This window comes from Gymnogyps californianus, chromosome 7 (assembly GCF_018139145.2).
Source record: "Gymnogyps californianus isolate 813 chromosome 7, ASM1813914v2, whole genome shotgun sequence".
NCBI lineage: Eukaryota > Metazoa > Chordata > Aves > Accipitriformes > Cathartidae > Gymnogyps > Gymnogyps californianus.
The window spans coordinates 6492558-6514263 of NC_059477.1; the positions used below are offsets into that span (position 1 = coordinate 6492558).

The window sequence follows — 21706 nt, forward strand, 5'->3', positions numbered from 1 at the left end:
ACCCTGGAACATATCAGAACATACTCTAAATACTGATAAAGTTTGGGTTTTGCTGCCCTCAGTGACCTTCTGTCCTAAATTAGCTGCTAAAATCCAAACTGATTTTCTTCTCTGTTCTTTTGGCTTTCAGACAGTTCTGACAGTCCCATTACCCTTGCCTTGTTTATCTCCTCCTCATGGCTTCTCATCTGGACAAATATTTATTTTTGGTTCTTCTTAATTGTGTGTGCAGTTTCATTACCACCAGAAGGCACTTCAGAAGGATTAACAATAATTTCCGTACTCATTTGATGGACACACTGCTTTGTTTTCCACTCTATTTAGGAAGGGAAAAAATTTATTGATTAACGATCGTCAACTATTCCTCAGCTTCTCTCCCAGGAATTGTATTACTGTCTCATTTACAATAACATTTACGCCCTTAAGCCCAATTAAGAACTGGTTTCATGGATTATAGCTCCAAGATGATCAGAATATCAGAGGCCCAAAGGAAATTAGTTATCTCCTTGGAAAATAAATCTTCTCACAAACTTGGCATGCACGTCTGGCACAGTCCTGTCAGTCTTTGTCAAGAACGTCAAAATCTACAAATATGTTTATCAGCAGACTATCTGTGCAGACACATAGTTTGTATTTATGGTATCAGTAATACTCCAAAGGATTGCACGTCCAGGCAATCAGTAGTTCTGTAAGGCACCCTTGTAAGAAATCCCCTAATATTTTCAGACTTTTACCCAGTACGGGGGAAGAAACTTATCATTCAGTCAGTCCTAAATACTGATTTTTAAACAGGTAAGAAGCACTTCGGGCTTTGTAGTGGCAGCAATGATATACATGGGGCTTCAGCCTTTTAAAACATATTTAACTGTGCCAACAAACAAAATCCCAAAACCAATGGGTAGAACTCATTGGTCATTTTTTCCTGCAGGAACCTGACCCATAGTAGAAAGGCAGTGAAACAAAGCTACTGTATCTGAACTGAAATCAGTAATTAATAGCAGGAAAGAAGTAGCAAACAACGAACAGCAATGGAGAAAATGAAGAATTATTTGATGCAAATGCAATTCATTTAGTATCATGGCACTTAAAAATCATGTTTCGTTCACCATTCACAGAAGACCACTTTTAATGCCTGCAGTACACTGTTATTTTTTTTACCATAATATAATTAGTATCAGTGGAAATAAACTTATCATCCTGTTAAGAAAAGGTCAATGGTATGCTACAACTTACCAAGTGTGAAAATAAAACGCTATCAGACAATTTTTTTATACCAAACACGTCATGGAGCCACAGATGAAATCAGGACCTCACTTGAGTCATGTGCTGCATCATAAATACTATAAGGACTTCTGTTCTGAAGAGTTTCTCATTTAAAGACACCAAACACACCCCCCACTCTCCCAAGGGGAGCAGCACAGCTCACAGCAGCACCTGCCTAAGCAGGGAGGACAGGGAGAGGTGAAGGCAGAGGTCCTGGTACCCAAGCATCTCCCAAACCTCCCAGTTCCTCCTCCCACACAAGCACACCTCCACACACCACAGCTGCTGCCTGGGGCAATACCCAAATACTACATGTTTAAGAAATACCAACGTATGTATTAACACTGACCCAAGCAATGTTAGCAGGATAAGAAAGAGACCACACAGGAGAACTAATTAAACATCTCTACCCATAGATGTTTTGTTCATTTTCTTGTTGTTGGTTTGGCTGGTTTTGGTTTGCTTCTTCAATGTTTATTTGTCTTTGTGTGTGATCCATCTATTCAAATACAACTGCAAAGGATGTATCAATCTTTTTTGTGTAGTAATAACACTGGGACAGCAGAAACAAACATTTTACTCCCAAAGAATGTACTAATACTGAGAAAAGTAAAGTGCTCCTGGATGAATTCCAGTAATTTAAGCAAACAGACCCTTAGTAGTTAACACACTGCCTATAGGCAACGTTGCCTGTGGGAAGCCCTTTAAAACAAAGTTTAGATCTCCTACTCCATCTCCCTTTCTCACTCACCCAGACAGATGAGAAACAAATGTTTCTAGAGAATTATCATTGTGATACTTACCCAAGACAGAGAAGCAATGTGACTTTTTCAGGAAATACGCTATGGTAGATTTTCTAAAATCTCATTTTGCCATGCATGCAAAGCTTTCAGCTCAGGCCGCACAAGGGTCTGCTGTGATACAGGGAAGCTCCGAGGCCCACATCTGTTGAGGGGGGGCCACCAAGAGCCCCTGTGAAGAGGGTCATTTTAACTACAATGTCTGCCGGTTTCGGTCTTGAGGAGGCATAAAGGAACTCAGGGGCATGGACAGCTGTGGCATTACAGTGCCTGGCATGGCCTATAGACCTGTCTCAAACTGCAAAGTGTAAAAGAAAGCACAGAACAGCACCAGAGAAATTATGCAGACTAATCTCGTCTGATGAGAACCCACCAGATAAAGTTTCAGGGGTCAACAAGATTTCTGCTCTGTTAGAGTGATGGACACACAAATAGCATGTTCATATGTTCACATGCCATGTTCATTTGCTAAGGGATACTGGGCATGGCTCAGACCTGGCAGAGAGCCCAAGCGCAGTAATGCACTGGAATGAAGAGATCATTGTGAAAGCAGTAGATCTTAATAATATTCTGATATTAGCCACAAATGAAAGGTGCTGTTTACCTCAAGTACTTTTTAAGAGCTTCTGGAAGACGTTTTCAACCTTTAAAGAAAGAAATTTTGTAGTCTAAGCATATAGCAGATTCCCAAGGAGGTACTGAGACACAAACCAGAAGCTGGTATTGCTCCTCTGTTTTTCTCCCAGGCTTATGCACTTTTCACGTCCTACCTCACAAAAGTCAGCCTTAACCAGGCAGAATAGATTTAACCTTGGCACAAGCTACAACAGCCAGCAGCTTGATCTTGGTAAAAGCATTTGTCACCCACAGACTGGCCAGAGGAGAAAAAAAGTAACCTATAATCAGTGGACATGTTCTGCTGCTGAGAGAGAAGAGCTGCAGTGCAGAAACAGCTATTTTGGTCATGAATTGCATGCGGACCCTGTGGTTGTTCAGCAGCTGAACTGTTAAGTGTCAGAAACAAAATCTGCCTCTTCCTATCTTTGCTATTATCTTCTGTTGACCCATTTGGGCCTGTGTGCCCTCTCTCTTCAGCAAAAACAGTACAGCTCTTTCCCTGGCACCTAAAATTCACTCTTTGCTGGGCCGACATCATCACATAGAGGAGTCCCTTTTAAGAAGCAGATACGGCATACAAAGACAGGAGAGGAAAAAACCTACTCTGTTTCAGAAAGCTACTCTGCTAGTTTTGTACATCCACTGATGTTCCCTCGCTGTTCTTCACATGAGATGTGAGCTCTCATACTCAGCTGTGGTTCTAGAGATCACCTGCCGAACGGTGGGCTGCAGTACGTTTCAGCTAAAAACAACACACTTGTGTGCACTGAGACACGAAAGCACTATAAGTCTGCTTTTTACAGAAACTGCAGAGTGGAGCTCCCAAAGACAGCTAAAAGGAGCCCACCAGAAATTCCGATTTACTTTCTGTCGAACCTTTGCTCTTAACCCACTTTGCAGCAAGACCTCTGCTCCCATCCTGAAGCATTTTGGGGATTCCACTGTGTCTCCTCTGTCTTGAAAGCTCACCTGCACACACCCTGATACAGTGTATTAAGTCTCAACAGAAGCATGTATTTTATGGGTAGAAGCTCCAGTTTAGAGCTAAATCTTATTGGGAAACAGCACAATAGCTCCCAATTACATCTTATACTGCTGTTGGGGAATTTCCCGGAGATGCAGTGGGACACATGGAGTTCAGGTCTATCAGCACTTCCTGCTGGGACAGACTGTACTTCTCACACAGAAGGGAGAAACCGTTTGAGCTCCCAGCGGAGGGACTCCCTATCAAGAAGAAAACACAATAAGACTTCCTTAAGTGACTCAGAAAGCTGGGCCCAAGTGAAAAGCAAAACCCTCACCAGGTTCTGACAAACTTGAGTCTTTGTGCAGCAAGAGCATCTGAACGGCTGGAGAGGTTGGTCTAGTGTCATGTGATCCATTTAGCTAAATAGAAGTTTGGAAGAGGAACATACTTCACGTATTTCTGATCCCTCACTTTAAGTGACTGCAACCCTCTAAAAATTAAAGTAGGTTGTTCAGCAGCCGCAACATCTTTAACAAATTGCTGGCATCATTTGGTCAGACAGACACAGTGAAACCTAAGAACCCCAACAGACTGTATCAGACTTTCAGGACAACTGCTCAAGCTTGCACACATGAACTATGCAGTTGCTGCCCACAAGCATCTGATCAACTGCATATGGGCGAGTCAAGTCTAACTTGGCAGAGAAGGCCTAGTAACACAAGAGGGTACGAACTACAGCATATATTCCTAACCTGCCAGCAAGGAGTTACATGACTCATCCAGTTACGAGGCACCACTGGTTTATGTCAGTAGGGAATGCCCTTGTCACCTGACACATGTAATCCCGGCCAGCAAGTGCAAGGCCCTGAAAATGTTCTGTCTACAATACAGGTAAACACATCTTTCAGCAATTACAGGTTGGATCAATCCAATTTGTTTTCAATTCACTCACTCATCCATACCAGTTTTCCCAAGTCTTTTAATCTCCATTCCCAAATTGCCAGAGAACTGAACAGGACCAAGTATTAGCCGAGATGTCAGCCTGCCAGTGCTTCTAGAGGCTCTGACTGCAAGCAGTTCCAAAGACTAAAATGCAAACACTTGCTCTAAACGGAGAGCTGGACTTAAATTGCAAGAAAGTTGTTGTTTGGTTTTTTTTTTTAAATTAAACACAAAGCTGGTCTTCCTATACTGCCTACAAAAGAAAATGCATCAGTAGCTCTCCAGTCAGTACTCCCCAGGCATCATAAACACTCTATCTCCTACTTGAGGTTGCCTCCCCACAAGCTGTCAACCCAGCCACTCGCGTGAATTTGTTGAACCAAGTTAGGTTAGTACAGAGTTACCACCGCACAATAACTCAGTTCATCAAACTGGGAGATGGAGCCTGCAAATACAGGTAGCTCAGCCAGGAATAGGCATCAGTGGCTGAAGCATTAACCTCTGCCACAAGCACAGGTGCTCTAAGAGAATAAACAAGAAAACATTATTTTGGACAGTACCACAGCACTGCCTATCTGCACTACTCTTCCCCAGGCCTCACTCTGCTGCTCCACCCAATCCCCATGCAAATGGCCTATGTGAAATTCCTTGATGGTGCAATCCAGCTGCTGACAGACAGAAATCCAGGTCACAAGATCCATTATCCACGCAGCTGGCCCCTTCAGTGGCAGCATCAGCAAAGAGGCCAAGGCCTGAATGGTCACACACCTCAAATGGAAGTGGAAGGCTCGCCCCCCAGTGATTTACTCAGTTATTGATGGAAAAATATTAGTGCATGAATTCATTAAATGTTATTTCTCCATCTTTGAGGCTAGATGAATAATGAAAGCAATGATTCACAAATGGCTTATTACAAAAACAGCAAAACAAACACTAAGATCTGTTATTTACAGAGGATTGTTTCAGCAACTCCACCTCAAAGTGCCAGGGTGGAGTCTCCAGGTCTGCCTCTGCACAGGACGAGAGTATCTCAAATGTTGCACTCACGCTGCACATTTGCTATTCCTGTTTCTCTGTGCTTCCAGGACTATTCCATCCAGCTTCCAGAACAGTGCAAGAATTCATTTTCAAAACACAAACACATAAATTCACTGTTCATCTTAAAGGGATGTATTTGTTTTTTCTTCGGGAAACTGTGCACTCAATATGCCTGACACAATTGCTAGTTCACCAAACAAACCACTGGAAGAGAGAATTATTGCAAAGCAGGCTGGAATGACTTCCTGGAGATGACTCAGGTTTTGTGCAAGGCATCAGTTCTCCTCAAGGTGCAGGAAGAAGGGGGAATGGAGAGCCATCCCATGTACAGAGCCACATTGGACGCACGGCTTCCCAGAGCAAACCGCTCCTTTTCAAAGGACCCCAGTGGAACCAGAATGGCTCTCTGCAGTGCGCACTGCAGGATCAGGATCTGTATCCGCAAATGTGCATCCACATGGCACTGTCACAGCATGCCTGCATGACTAAGAAGCCAGCTCCCACTAAAAGCCAGTGGCATGCAGGGACACAACCTTAAATGTATCTGTGGCTCTAGAGGGGCAGATGGGTTCATGCTATGATTTACCAACACTGCCCAGGCACCTCACCTCCCAGCACTTCCAGTAAGAGCTAGGATTTGTAGACACTGGGATTATTTGCAACTACAGGAAGGCTAAGCACACTTTAAAAAAAAAAAAAAACAAAAAACACCACAGCTGGAAATCACCAACGCATTTTAAAAAGCTCTACCCAAACCAGTAAGATTTCAAGTGGCAACAGCAAAATTGCATTTCTCCTTTTGAGATGGTAGTTCTCACCACACAGATCCAACCCCAGATGACAGACTGCTAGGAATTTTTTTAATCTGATATAATCTAAATATAACAATTTTTTTTTTTTTTATGAAGTGGTTAAAGAAATCTGCTCTCAGGAGACCACATCTGAAGCCAACTTCCAATGCCAAATTTTTTTTTTTTTAATTGCCAAGTTATTATTATCCTGTAATCCCTAAAGATACTTAAAGTACTTATGATGGAAACACAGCCTTAACTACAGAAAAATAATATTGTGATATCTGAGCACACTCAGTTCATTTTTTGGTTAACATCAGATGTTAAAGTAGTTAAAATTCCCAGTTTCCTAAACTTGCATATCCTTTTTTGTCAGAAAAATACTTGTCCTCAAGAACAAAACAAAAAACTCCTGTGACAGGTGGTCCTCACCACTATAACCACCTGATCAAGGAGACAAGCCAGGGTTTTTCTATTTTTAGACACTAAATCAACTTTTATTAAACAGAACTCCCTTCTTTTTGAGCAGCAAAGCTTATTGCTATAGAATGCTTACTTTCACGATGATGTCAGAGATGACAAATGGGGGAGAAAAAAGGAGTAATTGCAAGCTGACTAGATAATCTGAACACAATGCAAACGCACTGAAGATAAATTTAATGAGCATTAAGAAAAGTAAACTGAGTGACAAGTCACACGTTCTCTCTCTATTAAAATAAAAACTTAACTATGACTACTAAAGCTTTTTTCCTCATACCATCTCATGAGCTGAAATAGTGACACACTTTTTGAGCAGAAATATTGTCCCTGTACTCAAGACCTAAAGGCCTTCATCTCCTTTGGTCTTACACTGCATGGAGGGAATTAGGCCATCAACATCAATGGTAACTCCATCAAGGCCCAGATATTCTGCTTCCCCTCCAAGACTTACCCTCAAGTCCTCTGGGACAACTCAGAGCCAGCTGCAGACACAGGGTCTTCAGCCAGGTGGCACCCAGGAAGCCCGAATGCCCACCCCACACAGCTCAGTGCAGTCACCCACCCAGACACTGAGCTGCTCAGAAGGGAAACATTTTACTTTGCATTACATATGAGGGAACACATTACGCACGCAGCAGCAAGCCCCCAGGAGCTGCATGTGATTTAATGGGACTGCGTACAAAGAAATTGAGGATTTGTGTGCATCCCAATTCTCACTGCATTTCACTCCTTAGATCCTTTTGAAAATGCCAATGTTATAAGTTTTGGCCCCTACATCCATACCTGCAAGCATGTGGAATGCAACAGATCAATTCACAGAAGAAACAAACATTTGTACTCATTTTCTTTGAGGACCTAGATTTTTCAGACTAACAGGAAAGATCCTATGCTCGAAAGCTGTTCTACAATCCAAACTATACAAACTGTAGTCAACACTGCAGATCCAACAGACTGGGAGACATACCACTTTACTGCAAACCAGAGTAGAAATTTTTGTTTTGGAAGAAAAGTAATGTTAACAAAAATATCTCTTGCACCATTAATTATAGCGGGAAGAACGAAGCAGAGCATATTGGAAACCGGGATCAAACCACATTATCTACAAGGCACCGTGTCAACACGGTTATTCTGACCCATGTGCATTTTTGTGTCATTTTAAGTCATCAGTTGCCAGGACTTCTGGGAAAGAATTTGAAGCTAATCATTTTTTTTCCTCCATACTGAGTGCTGAGAAGTTTGGGGCCTATCTGCCCCTGCCGGAAGTTCAATGTAAAGTCCTTACATATCAGTACATCATAGAGAGCAGACAAAGAAACACACAAAAGGAGCTTGCTACTCTCACAAGGAAGCTGGGAGTCCCAGCTGTACCTCAGTTCCAATTAGCCGCTTCATGAACTTTTCTCACAAGAGAATGTCTTCTGAAAAAATAAAAACACACTCTGATTAAGTAAATTGTGAGGAGTTAATTTGCAATTCCACAATACTCAAGGGACTCCAAGACCAATCTCTCTGGTGTTTCATCTACAGTAATTTAATAGTTTACATTATAAGACCTATGGCCTACAATGAAGATACCAGGACAAATCTTGAGTACATTATTCACCCTAGTCCCACTGATTCAAAGGCACTACTAGGCTAATTAAAGCAAACAAGATTTAGCAGTCCACTACCTGTCCCAATGATTAGTAGAGCAAGCTGTTTTTCCTGCTGGGATCAACAGCTCCACAGCTAACAGCTTCCACCTGCAAGCACGTTCAGGTTAGGCATGCAAAAAGAGGCAAACCCAAATGTGTTCCTCCATTCACATTCCACTTTGCAAAGTCACTACGCAATTTAATTCCCTGCTCCCACAAAGAGAGACATGCAACATAAAGTGAGCCTTCCAGATACAAATATCCAAACTGTTCTGAGCTATGCTAAACACTGTGTCCTCCGCTCCATTTGGGGCTAGATTTTTTAGTTTGTTTTCTTCCCACATCCCCTTCCTTTGCTTGCCAGGAACTGAGTTGGTCATTATTATTTCAAGTAATGTTGCCCCAGCCCTGGAGCATCTCAGAGCTCTGGAACAGCAAAGCACTCTTTTTATGTAGAGTGCACTTGATAACAAGATGAATAAAAACTACACAGCATCTTTAAAGGGCCATCTTGTATCAGCATAGCAAGAGCACAAGTTCTTAACGATGGATAAAAGGAGCGCAAACCAAACAGCGCTAAGTGTCCAGGCGGTTCTAAGCCTCTTCTGCTATGAATCAATCAAACTGAACAGCCTCTAAAGAGTGCCTCCATTTCCAGGCCACACTGTGCACTGCCAAATACTCAAAAAGTGACTGTCCGTGATCTTTTAAGACACTCACAATGACCTGAACACTATTTACACAAGCATCATAATTCATTTTCTATACATAGAATGTCTGAATGAAAAGCATCTTCTTCAGATTTGGTTACATAAATAAAACACTATATTGGGCTGACCAATATACTGTTGTAAAGCAAATGATTTGTGTAAACTGGTGAACAAGCATCCCCCCCATGCTGCACACCATAGAAGGTGTAAATATAAGTGTGAAAATTAATTTCTCTCCAATCACTAAGAGAAATGAAGTTTCATCAAGGATGAGTTTAGCCCAACAATCCTCCCTCTATCAAAAAGTAGCATAATTGCTAAAAACTTTTGAGATTCTTTCCTAAGGAAAATGATGGAAGTTCATGCTAATTTTCAGGTTTTGCAACCTAAATACCATCAGATATAAGACAAAAAATATTTAGTCTACAGGTGAAAGGATACAACTTCAATGCTTTGATGCAGAATACCTGAACACTCTTTTCAGAGCAACTGTGAGTTATGAGTAATTCTGTTGGAAATTGCGAGGCGGTGATAAATGACTCTTAAAGTTCTCCAACTGGTTTTCTATGCATATGCTCCAGTTGATAAAACACAACTTACATAACTAGGACAAGACAATTGAGCAGTGAAGACAGCACAGGAAATGCCATTTCTGCCGTTAGCCAAAATGCTCATGTGGCATTTACATTCTCAGAGAATCATCGGGAAAGCTTGTTCCTTTTTTCTTCCTTGAGAACAGAAGCACAAGTGTTTATAAGAATCAAGAACACCTCCTTTCTTCTCCACCCACATGGACTTGGCAGCATGTCCCAGTATTTTGTGATGTCAGCTTTGAAAAACCTGCACTACATTGCTTCGGGGCCTCTGAGAAAATAAAAACAATTAAACTACACACTGATTTAAGACCTGCCCTTTTCTCCTCTGTGCGTCCTGCATTCAAAGAGAGACTTGTTGGTTCCCCTAATAAGTCTGGCCCCAATTCAGCTGCTGATTGGAGCTGGCTCATGGGATTAACATTTATGATATGAACTGATGAACGTTTATGAATCAGGAGGTCTGTATGGTTACCTGGGCAGTGCATGGTGCTATCAGCAGTGCAGCTGGAAAGTGTTAGGGCTTTAAGAACCTACACCAAAAGTAATATTCTTGAGCTCAAAACCATGAAGGAAATAACAAAATCACCCAGAGATCCTTGCAGGACAGAGGAACCATGAAGTGCTGTTTCCCCGAGAAGGCGGCACTCTCTTGCCTGCCCACACTAGTTAGGGAGGCTGGGCAGAGGAGGTGGCTGCCATTTCCATCAGCTTTCACTGGCAACTGTCTGTTCGACCAAACAGCCAAACACAAACACCTACCTCGGAATTAACACAGGAGTCCAGGACCAGGGGGGTGGGAACGCAGCCAAAACACTCAGTTCAAGCATGCCTTTCCCCTCTGGATCCCTTGGCACCAACATGGTTCTCCCTGCATATTTAGGAGCATCCCTCAGCTTAGTGCACCATACTGCCAGCCAAATCTGCAAGGGCAGATTGAAACCCACCTTTTTCTTAATACACCTACAATTCTCAAATTTATACCCACAGATTCTCTCCTAACATAGGCTTTTCTGAGCCAAGGATGAATTTTGCCCCACAGGCTTGAAAGGGCTAAGGATAGTGCCACAGCAGGGTGTGCACTGTTCAAAGGGCAGCAAAGGGAATAATCACTCTGGTAAGCACATAATCACACTTTAGGTGCTAATCCTGCAACATAGCCTACAAGCACAGACTCCCCTTTATCCCTAATGAAGAGGCTGGAACACCACATGCATGCATTGATGCCACGGATACCTGTTTTTTCTAGAGGACAAGGGCCTCAATCACAACTGGAAAAAACACCCAAAACCAGATTTTGGCCCCGATTGGAAAATGCCAAAATTAAACCCCAGTACAATAACTAAAAATTAACTAATGGCCAACAAGTAATTCAGGCACAGATTTCACTTATACCTAAACAGTAAATCCTGTTTGGTGGCTTTTAAGCAGGTGACCTTCCATTGACACATCAAGATTTACGAAGCCTGCTAGCTATTTTACTGGAAAATAACTCTATCACACTCATAACAAGATTTCCAGCGATTACAGTCAGGGCTCAATTGTTATACTATCTAGTCCACAGAATACCATATAAAGAACGAGTAAATAGAAATGTCAATTATCTTTGAAACAATGCAGTTAGATTCTGACCCAGCACAAACCGATCTCTCTCTGCCTGCTACTTCAGTGGAGTACAGAAAAGAAACATGAATGCTCACCTCTGTGCATGCATATGCACATACTTATGTTTTTACATGAATTTGCCTGCTTGTGTTCATGGCCCAAACAGGCCAGAAACCTCCCTCCTCCTCCGCAAAAGTCACTGACGCAAGTTACATGCAATAATTGGCAAGTGACACTGAAGGATCTGCACTTTACTCCTTTAAAGAAAGAGGTTGTTGTAGAGTTGACAAGCCACTGCTTTTGTTACACACTGCCCTCGATCCCCAAGAAATCCCTTCATAAATCCCCATACATCAGCAATTAAACCACAATCTCTAGCAAGGTCTATATGCAGCTCACTTGTAGGGCACTCTAGAAAGTTATGGCAAATTTACTATTTCCAATAGGTGTGATGAATAAAAACAAAGAAAAAAGATCTGCATATCACTAACAATCTCATCCAAGTCATTATTGTCCTTCCCACAGGCTTTGTAGAGCATAAACAGAAGCTATGGGCTTGTTATAAAATGGGTGCTGTACTAACTTTACCAACTGAAAATAAAGCATTCTGTATTTCTTCTGAGGATCCTAGGTAAAGAACGTCTCAGTAGGAGTCAAAGATTGTATTAGTGATGATTATGGGTTCTCCCACAACACAATCTGCCTTCTGAAACTCTTTCAATGGAAGATGATAATTAATAATACATGGTTCTTCTCATTGAATCAAACAGGATCTAGATCACATATCATCACTTTTCTATCCTTTATTCCTGCTCTCCTATTGAATTCACACTGAAATTCCAGGCCCGATCTGCTATCCAGAGCCCCTGGTGAAGTCCTCCATGACAGCTACCTTCCTTAAGGACAATAAAACTGTCAATCAAGAAGCTCAGACTCGCAACCAAAGCTGACATCAGCCTCATGATGCCCAGCTTACAACTGCACAACTTCTTCCACTGCAATGGGAAACAGATCACAGAACCTTCCCCCTTGCAGAGCAACAAACAAAACCTATTGCTTCCCTTTAAGGTCCTCACAGTTACAGTTTGTACAACCAAAAATGCTACCAAGCCACTGAGGGAAGAGGAGTAAGAGGCATACTTACAAATATACACTGTAGAAGTCATCCAGGTGTCAGCATGGCAGGTAGGGCAAAACAGGAAATGAAAAAAAGATGATTTAATAGCTCTTTTCTTGTCAGTTGACTATAAAGATGGTTATAAGATGAACGTTCATATTTCAACACGCATGCACAGTTTATTCTGTCATTCTTCATTTTTTAGAGTTTTCCACTGAACTGACAGAGATTACATATACATTATTACACACCGTGTTTGACAGACTATCCAAAGATGTTCTTTACAACAATTCACTTCCTTTGGTACAGTACTATACTATTCTTATTGCAGAAGTCATTACTGTCATAGAAAAAGCTACCTATTTACAGTCCTTCTATATGTGGAGGAGCTATTGCTCTAGCATGTGAACGTAGTATGCAGAAGGGCTTACAGTCATTCATGTGCATCAGTACAAAACTGAATGAAGTAGCACTGACTGCAGGTAAAACATATTTCACTTGGAAATTGTCCATGTGACAACTCTCATGTATTGACAGTAATGGCTCTATTGTTGACACTATTTCTATTTAACATGGTCCAAGTATTAGACTCCAGTAGTATTTGTATAAGAAGTTCCATTCAGCTCAGTAGAGTTATATATGTGCATACATACATATGCACATGCATAAATATTTTTAAGAGTAAGGATGTACAATGGAAAGTTTATCAAAAATTAATAAAAGGCACCTACGCTGATCAGCACAGAAAAGCCTTGGGGAACTTCACAGGGATGCAACTCAGTTCTGTAAGAAAATCTGATATCCTCAGCACTTTGGGGAAAAAAAGTATTCTTCCTGAGGAATTTTTGGTAACTAACAGATGGCATTATGAAACAGGGATAATTCTCTAGTAAAGGACAGGAGTTGATTTAAAACTTTCACAGAAATGCAGTAATTCTCTACAAAATTCTGTCAGATTCAGGATTAGGCTCTTGTGGAAAGTCATCTCTATTCCAGTCTCTTCCCCAAATGGGGGGGGGGGGGGGAGGCAAAAAAAAAAAGTGCCCTGAGTCATAGCTGAAGATTCACAAATACAGGATTTAAAGTAGACCATTATATGACTCCAGGAGACTGCAGAAAGTATCAAAGCTATTTGCTTAGAATAAGTGACAGCATTAGCCCAGCCAGGCATTTTCCAGTATCTCAAATTACATTTTATAAAGATGTACTTTTCCATCTGATAAACAACATGGTTTCACCAGTTGTCACCATAAAAATCTAAATGGCAAAACCAAAATTGAACTATAGCTTTTTTAGTATAGAAAAAGGAAAACAAACATCTGCTCTGTTTTCTGCCTCACTAGTTTGGGGGTTTTAATGTGTTAAGCTAGACAATGTGAAAAAACACTATTTTAAAGCACTGTTCTAACATCATTCACCTCTCTGAGCCATCAAAATTAAACGTCAATGTACAGGACCATGATTAAATCAAACACAACATCACTTCATAACACTGTCAAAAAGCCAGGCTGAAAGGGGTCTTTTTCTGGTTTCAAACTGTAGGCTGGCCTTAGCAATAAAACTCAAGACCATTTAAGATCTCTTTAGATCATGAACGTCTATATTAAACTTACCCCAATAAGGCAAAGTACTGCACCGCATTCCCTAGGCAAAGTAATATTATAAACAATATTACTACTATTAAGTGGGTGTAAGTTTGGAGTCTTGAAACCATTCTGTCATTAACATCCCTTACATAATTACACCACAAGTCTTCCTGGAAAAAAAAATAATAATAAAGAAAAAAGAAGCTAAACACCTATCAGGCAAATATGCCAAAGTTGTCAGACACACACACGCAGCTCTAAGCACCTTTACATAGACATACAACATTCTCAACAGCTGATTTTGTGTGAAAGCAGGTGCCAAAACCCTAACACAGAAGAACAACACACACCACAGCCACTCAGCTTCCAGCTGGGAACAAGTCCCAGCCTGCTTCTCCAGGCCCATTCCAACCAAAACTTAGCTCTGATTCTCCCTACTGCTTCAGGCCTCCAGCAAGTTCCACACGGTCTTACAATGAACCCAAACTCCCCGACAAAAATGAGGTTATTGTGCCTAGTTTTCTGCTTTCAATGTTTCTGCAAAATATGCTTCTTCCAAGGACTAATCCAAAGTCCAGCCAGGCCAAAATAAAGATTCCCACCAAGGGCAAGCCACCTCGCAGCCTGATTCACAGAGGTCTTTAGCACTTAAGCAGGCCCATGGCAGCCCCCACTACGAGGAGGCACCCCAGGAGCTCCCCATCCCGACTCTGCAAAATGCCATACAACATTACAACAGGATCCATACCAGCACCTTCTGCTCATTTTAGTACCAATGCATTACTGGAGCAGTAATTCTGTACATTGAGAAGTACAAGTCTTCATCAGGTTTACACACCGTAGCACCAGGACTGGTGGGGAAAAAGAACTCATGCTCTGTTCTTTGTCACAACTTGCCGAAGCTGGAGAGCACCAACACAGCATGCAATTGCTAATCGTCCCCTCTCTCATTCACTGCTCAAACCTTCTTCACTGAAAAAAACTGCACACCCCCAAAAACTGAAGCTGCCTGCACCAGACATTGTCTAAAGGAAGTACCCTAATTATGCCTATTTTAGGATTTACATTTTAATTTCAGCTTCAAGACAGCTGGGCTCCTCTCAGGGGAAAACCAACAGCAGCACAGTAAATCCTTCAGGCATGTTCCCCCTGCTTTTCTTTCCAAGTTGCTGCTGTGGGGTTTTGCACTGGTTGAAGACACCACCAACACACAACAAAAGGATATTCTAGCTTCTCTGGGTAACGAACTGTTAATGTAAGGACTGTCTAACCTAGGGCAGTAGCTTTCAAGAACTGTGATGATTTATTTTTCCTTTCCCGAGGGTAAAATAAGAAATACCATATAGCCTTTCAGATTCAGAGAGATTAGAAAATGAAAAGACTTACTGAACAACTTGATCCACCCTTTCAAGGCAGAGTTGTTCCATATTCATGTGGCTGCCCCATATCATGTGGTAGGGTGTCACTGGCTTGTCTTTAATAAAATACAAACACTTCCATTGCATAATGCAAGTTAGCTCATCTTTAACAAGGATCTCAGCTGCAGAACCAACCCCACAGGTAATAACCTTAAAAACTGAAGTGGCATTTAAAACAAGTTTTTTTGAGGTGGATTCCTCAGAACTCACTACATGAAATTCACAATAGGCTTTGATATCAACACTAACAAGCAATTAAATAGATATTTCAATGATAAGTGTTTTCAAGTTGTGCTTATCAACATTTTAATATGAAAGCGACAAGAGATACACCATCTGCAAAGAAGGTGCTCAAAGAATATACAGGATAAAAGCCAGTGATGCTCTTATTATTCCATCAACGACAGAAGTCATAAACAACCTATTCAAGCTTCCTGCACGCTCCAAAGCGTTTGTAAGGAAGGCAATCAGAGTTTACATAGCCCCTGGACTAGCAAAGTTTCTTCTTCACTGTTATTCCCACAATGTACCTAAAGACCTTTCAAAGCAGGGCAGTGAGCAGGTTAGCAGTTCAAGACAGTATCAATCGGTCCCAGATGCACCAAGAGCTGGGAGACAAGAGCCACTGATTCACAGAAACAACTCCCTCAAGAAGAGGCATCTCCCATCTTCCAGTGCAGCAGTGAGACAGCCAAAACCTACCCACACATCTCAGTACTGCCGTGCCTCTTTTACCTGCCAGAGTAGGCAGGTGAGTACAGGGAATGTAGGAGGGAGAGCAGTTTCCTCATTCTCACTTCTGTGCACCCACACAGGACCAGCCTGAATTCCTGACCCACCACATGCCACCAACTGCTGCTGCTGACTGGTCACCAACACAGAAAGGGTTTGTGTGCTAGCACCCTTCTTCCCAAATCTCTATTTCCCTACTGATATTCTCACAATTCACTTGAAAATTTAAAAACCTTTGAGTTTGCCCTTTCTAAATTGCAGGCACACTGAAGGGGAAACATAAAACAAAATCAAATACAGGTAAAACATTAGTGTAAGATACCGAGTCAGGCTTATATAAATCACAGTGCAAACCACAGAGTCCTATCCTACTAACGGTCTGAGCAACCCTTATCTGTTGCACACATAAATATTCAGAGAAGTACATAATGCCAGCTGCCCTTGGGAAGCAGAATAATACCAATTCCACGTTACTGCCATTGCTCACAGCTCTGCTGTCTCCAGCCCACCTGCCACCACCCTGGGCTGCTTTGTGCCTCTGACAGAAGTGCATGGGCTCTTTTGTTAGTCGCCCAGAAAAATACCACCTGTAGTATTTGAGCCCTAACATTTCAAGTAGCTCTAATTCAGCTTCCAGCTCAGTTCTTTGTCCTCTAAAAATAACTTACGTTTAATTGCAACTGGCTACAATTTTCTAATTCTTTGTGACCCCAAACCTCTAAATCTATTACCCAGAGACAGCCACAGTAATCCTTAATGAAGGTGTGGGTATGATGCAGCATGCTAGGGGCCATCTGGTTGCCAGGTGTTTCCTGGCTTAGCTTTTGCTCACAACACACATCCCTCCTCCTCCTCTAATTCCAAGGAAGGCAATTTCTACCTCAGGACAGTCCTTCATTAAAGACACAGGCAAGGGCTTTATTGCAAGCAAGTCAGCTGCAGCACAGCAATGTTCCAAGCCTGCAGCAGAAAGCCCGGAAGGGCTCTTCATTACCATACATACCTCCCTGTGACTACCAGCAAAAGACTGCGCCAAGTGTATTTCTGACTGTTAATAGGAAGGGAGCCAAGTGCAACATTTTCACCGTAACCTTATGTCTTGTGTCCTTCACTCACAATCGGGGGGGGGAGAATTGAAAGGCAAGAGAGCAGTTTTTTTAAACAGGACCATTTATATAAAAAGCAGGTGATTTTAAAAGTACTAGGCAAGATTCACAACCGGTGTAATTTGATGTCTTTTAGGGAGCAACACAACCTATTCAAGGACATTAGATCCTGTGATCTTTATTTTCAAAATGGAGCATTAACTTCCTTAAAATCCCTGTCTTTCAGACAGGTAAAGGCCTTCCAGCTCTCAGATACACATTCCAGCCCCACCCCTTCACCAGCGCTCTGGAGCATTTTAGAGAGCTGGACTGGTAGAAAGTAAGTCATTTTTGCACAGCACTAGCATTGCCCCGGGTCAGCTTACTGAGCTGGCTTCCCACGTGGTCAGGCAAGGACCAGGCACAGTGGGAGCAAACAGGCACAGGACCCCCACAGCACCAGCTGAGATAAGCCTTGACTGCCAAGAGACCACATCCCAGACTACCAAACTGGAAAGCTTCTCCTGGTTCCCACTATCACACTATGATTTAGTTTGCACAAAGCGTCTCACATTTCAGGCTAAACCCACCAAACACTTACCTGGCCAATTGTGGTAGTCTTTTCTCAGGAACAGTTTCAGACTGGTTATATACAACAGGGTTGGTGGACATGCATAGCAAAATCGTCTCGGTATTTCTCAAACAGGGTAGGGAAAACTGATTTTTGCTACAGCAAAGAGAAAAGGTCTTGTGACTCCTTCCAGTGTACGGAAAGGGACTCTGTGCTGGGGAGCTCCGGAGAGTCAGGCTTGATGTTCCTGCTGTCCTCGGGAATTAGTAGGATAAGAAACAGCAACTGCTGCTGCTCAGCAGACACACAGGGCAGAAATGTTTACTCTGCCCTGGCAGCCAGGAACCTGTTTTCCCAGGCTTGGGCATAAACAAAGTACCCAGCAGAGTCACAGCCTGCAGGCCACTCCAGCAGCCCACAGCCCTTGGCGCAGTGTATAGGTGCCCTAGGCCTCACTGCCTATGGGCATGTCAGGCCCTAATCAAATTATTGGTGGATAGAGAGAGGATGATTTTGCAATGACAAGGCTGAAATCTGCCCATAAAATCCCCACAGGAATAATTTCCAAGCCAAGAAGAGCTTCTCCAGTTCTACTGTGGATCAGGACCTAAGAAAACAGGACAAACCAAAACCAATAGCGCACCTGTGATGAACATGCCAGAGGCTCTCACCACTAGCCCAAAGTCCCACTGGCTAGCACGCACTGTTCACCCCATGGCTGTCTTGCGCATGATCCAAGACTCCCGTAAGCTCCTCAGAAGAGGAACAACAACTCGTTTCAAAACAAGGTCCAGCCGGAGAATATCACAGGTTCTTTTTCCATGCTTTCATCTATATAGTGGGTTTCTTATTTATGTGGAGCTCTGCCCAGAGCTATGTTCCAATGCAAAATGAGTGATGAAACTGAAAAGCAACAAATGGAAAGAGAGAAACACTTCAATGCAGCCAGAGCTGCAGTGGAAGGGTACCACTGCCAGTTGTGAAGAATTTTCAAATTCAGCTGTGAAGTAAATCCATCATGGAAAGGGAAATATTAACAAGTGACTAGAGACACAGCACCTTTATTCTTGAGGCACTCTTGCTTGCTCATTTGACTATTTGCATATTTTAATATCTTTTAAAAGGGAAGTTTTTGCTAGAAATTATTTTTGCAAGCCTCAAAACATTCTTCAAAGAGCTACTCATCTGCTTAGTGACACAGGCATGGGGCAGGGCTTGTTTACTAATCTAGGAGGATTACGCTTCAATCTAGATCATGCCTTGCCTGCAGGTAAGCGCAGTAGAGCAAACAATAAATACACCAGACTTTCCAACTGCAAAGGCATGAGGGGAACAGAATCCAAAAGAAAGTTATGTTTATACCATGTTCGGATGGGGAAAAGAGGGGATAGGGAGACAGCTGCTTCGTCGTACCGGTTGTTCAACAGTCTCTAGAAATCCTGGACAGATAAATTCTATTTCTACTGTTGCGTCAACTCTGAAAATAAACCTACCAGCTACAGCTGAAACAAGTCTCCACAGCTAGTTTTTCAAATAAAAACATAACACATGCCTCTGACCTCTCTTTTTGCCTTTTTAATGCGTGCAGAGATCACTCCCCCACCGGAGGAAAACTCATTTTTCACTTACCTTCCCTCTCCCTTAGGCAAGTGAGAGAAAGCCACCCAAACATTGCCACAGAAAACACAAAAACACACTACATCCATTCTCTTGCCCATCCCAGGACACTGACAGATCACTTACTCCATTGCACACTGGAATAAGCAGACACTGGGGCTGACCTTGCAATAACTTAAAATGCAGAAGAAAATTTCACCCTCTTCAGAAAAAATTTACTACTTATATCAGTATATAAAATGAATTAGAAACAAAAATAACTCAGATCTTCCAAGTGACTGAAACCTCAGAACTGAAATTCACCTGAAAATGGCAGGGCAGTAAGGGCAAAACAAATCACGTGGTGCTGCCCACAGTCAGGGGTATTTCAGAGGAATGACCCATAACGCCAACTCTGCAATACCATGTCTTCAAGGAAATCGTTCTTTCTGATCCTAGTAGTAAACACAGCTTCATGTCCTAAAGCATGGAAAACATTAGGTTTGCTCAAGATTTTTTTCAAGTACTTATTCTCTCCTCCTTCTTGTAATAGGCTGTAAAAAAAATTCAGTCCTAAAACACTTAATTCAAAGTGTAAACAAGTTACTCTAAGTACAGCTTTCACCATCACCATGTTGCTCTGTCCCCATCACTGGAAGAAAACAGAAAATTCATGACCCCACCCAAAAAAGGAGTATCTGCCTTAAAACAACCCGTAGCATTTTTATCTGCTGGCTCAGGAAGGTACACACCTTCCATCAATTAAACTCTGCGATTGTCAGCATCTTTAAAAAAAAAAATCAGTTACAACCAAGGGCTACTCATAAATAGCAGTGTACATATTCATTGGTGTTGCAAGACAACAAGTAGAATCAAGTTCATAAAGAGATTTCAAAGCAAGGCATAAGGCATTGTTTCAGCAGATACTACTTGACTTACTATCAGTGTCTCAAAGCCTGAGCTTGTGATAAGGGCTTCAAAGACAACTCAGTCCAGATGAACCAAAGAACAGAAAACCCCCATGATTACAGCTGCTTGGTGCACATCAAGCAACACTGGCAGTACCTGCACAAGTCAGCACTCACTCTCTAAATGGACTCAAGGGCTGCAGAGATGGCTGATGGGAAAGGCTTGATTGACTCTGTGCCTGTTGGTAATTACAGGTAATAATGCAGGTCAGTGCTGGCATCCTGACACCAGCTTTACTATCTAAACAAACACAACCATTCAGGCATCTAAAGAATCAATATCATAAATATGGTAAAATGAGAAAATGTGTTTCTGAGTGCCTGTAATTATCAATTAAAGCTTTGCAACATATTATTAATTTCACTTATTGCTAACAGTGATGCTGCAAGTGTACAGTGGACCAAAACAAGTGAAGGCAAAAAAAAAAAAAAGCCTGACTGAATTCAGGTTTTTTGCCCATAAAAACAGTTTTGTACTAGAAGTCATTATAAGTGAATGCAATTTGACTACACTTTTTTTTTCCAAATGCAATCTACCAAAAAAGTTCTCAATTATTCATATTGAAAGGCACATTTAAGAGTATTTTTAATCTTGCATTCAAAATACTGACAGTGTTTTAACCAACACTAGTAGCACGCCATTTAAAATTATCTAACCTAAAGGATTGTAAGTATTATCTATAAATCACTGCTGCTAATTTTGGCAAACTATGTGGAATATAAAATTATAGATATTAATTTGTCATATTATAAAACGCCTTTTATTCAAAGTCTTAGACATAAATTTGTTATATGCTGTAACAGATAGCACTGGGTAATATGAAATGGTTACATTCAATATTTTGCTAAGTCTTACTCAGAAGCACAACCAGCTCTCTATACCCCGAAAAGCTTAACTTTGCAGAACAACATGGAATGAAAGCTCTTATTTACCACACTCTATCCCTTGCTCTTTGGAATGAATCACATTATTAACTGTTACACATACACACACAGAGTTTTGTTTGTCCTTTTTTTTTTTTAAATTACTTTCTCACTTATGTTTGCCAACTTTCCCTTTACTACTCCAGGAAACATACATATGTTATCTCCCTAAACAAAAAGAAATATACAGTTTCCTTCCTCCTGATTTATGGGTTTCTTCATCATTTTCCTGGGGGAGCTTTTCTTTATGGGACATCAAATCAATCAT

At 41.7% G+C, this 21706-nt stretch overlaps 1 protein-coding gene across 3 annotated transcripts in view; it reads right to left on the minus strand.

Moving 5' to 3' along the window:
• MAP2 (microtubule associated protein 2) overlaps positions 1–20529 on the minus strand; it is a 229209-nt gene extending 208680 nt beyond the window's left edge. For all 3 annotated transcript variants that reach the window (XM_050899942.1, XM_050899941.1, XM_050899938.1), the window contains exon 1: positions 20486–20529. The gene's annotated coding sequence lies outside the window, so the exon portion shown is untranslated. The remainder of the gene's footprint in view (positions 1–20485) is intronic.
• Positions 20530–21706: the final 1177 nt, after the last annotated feature.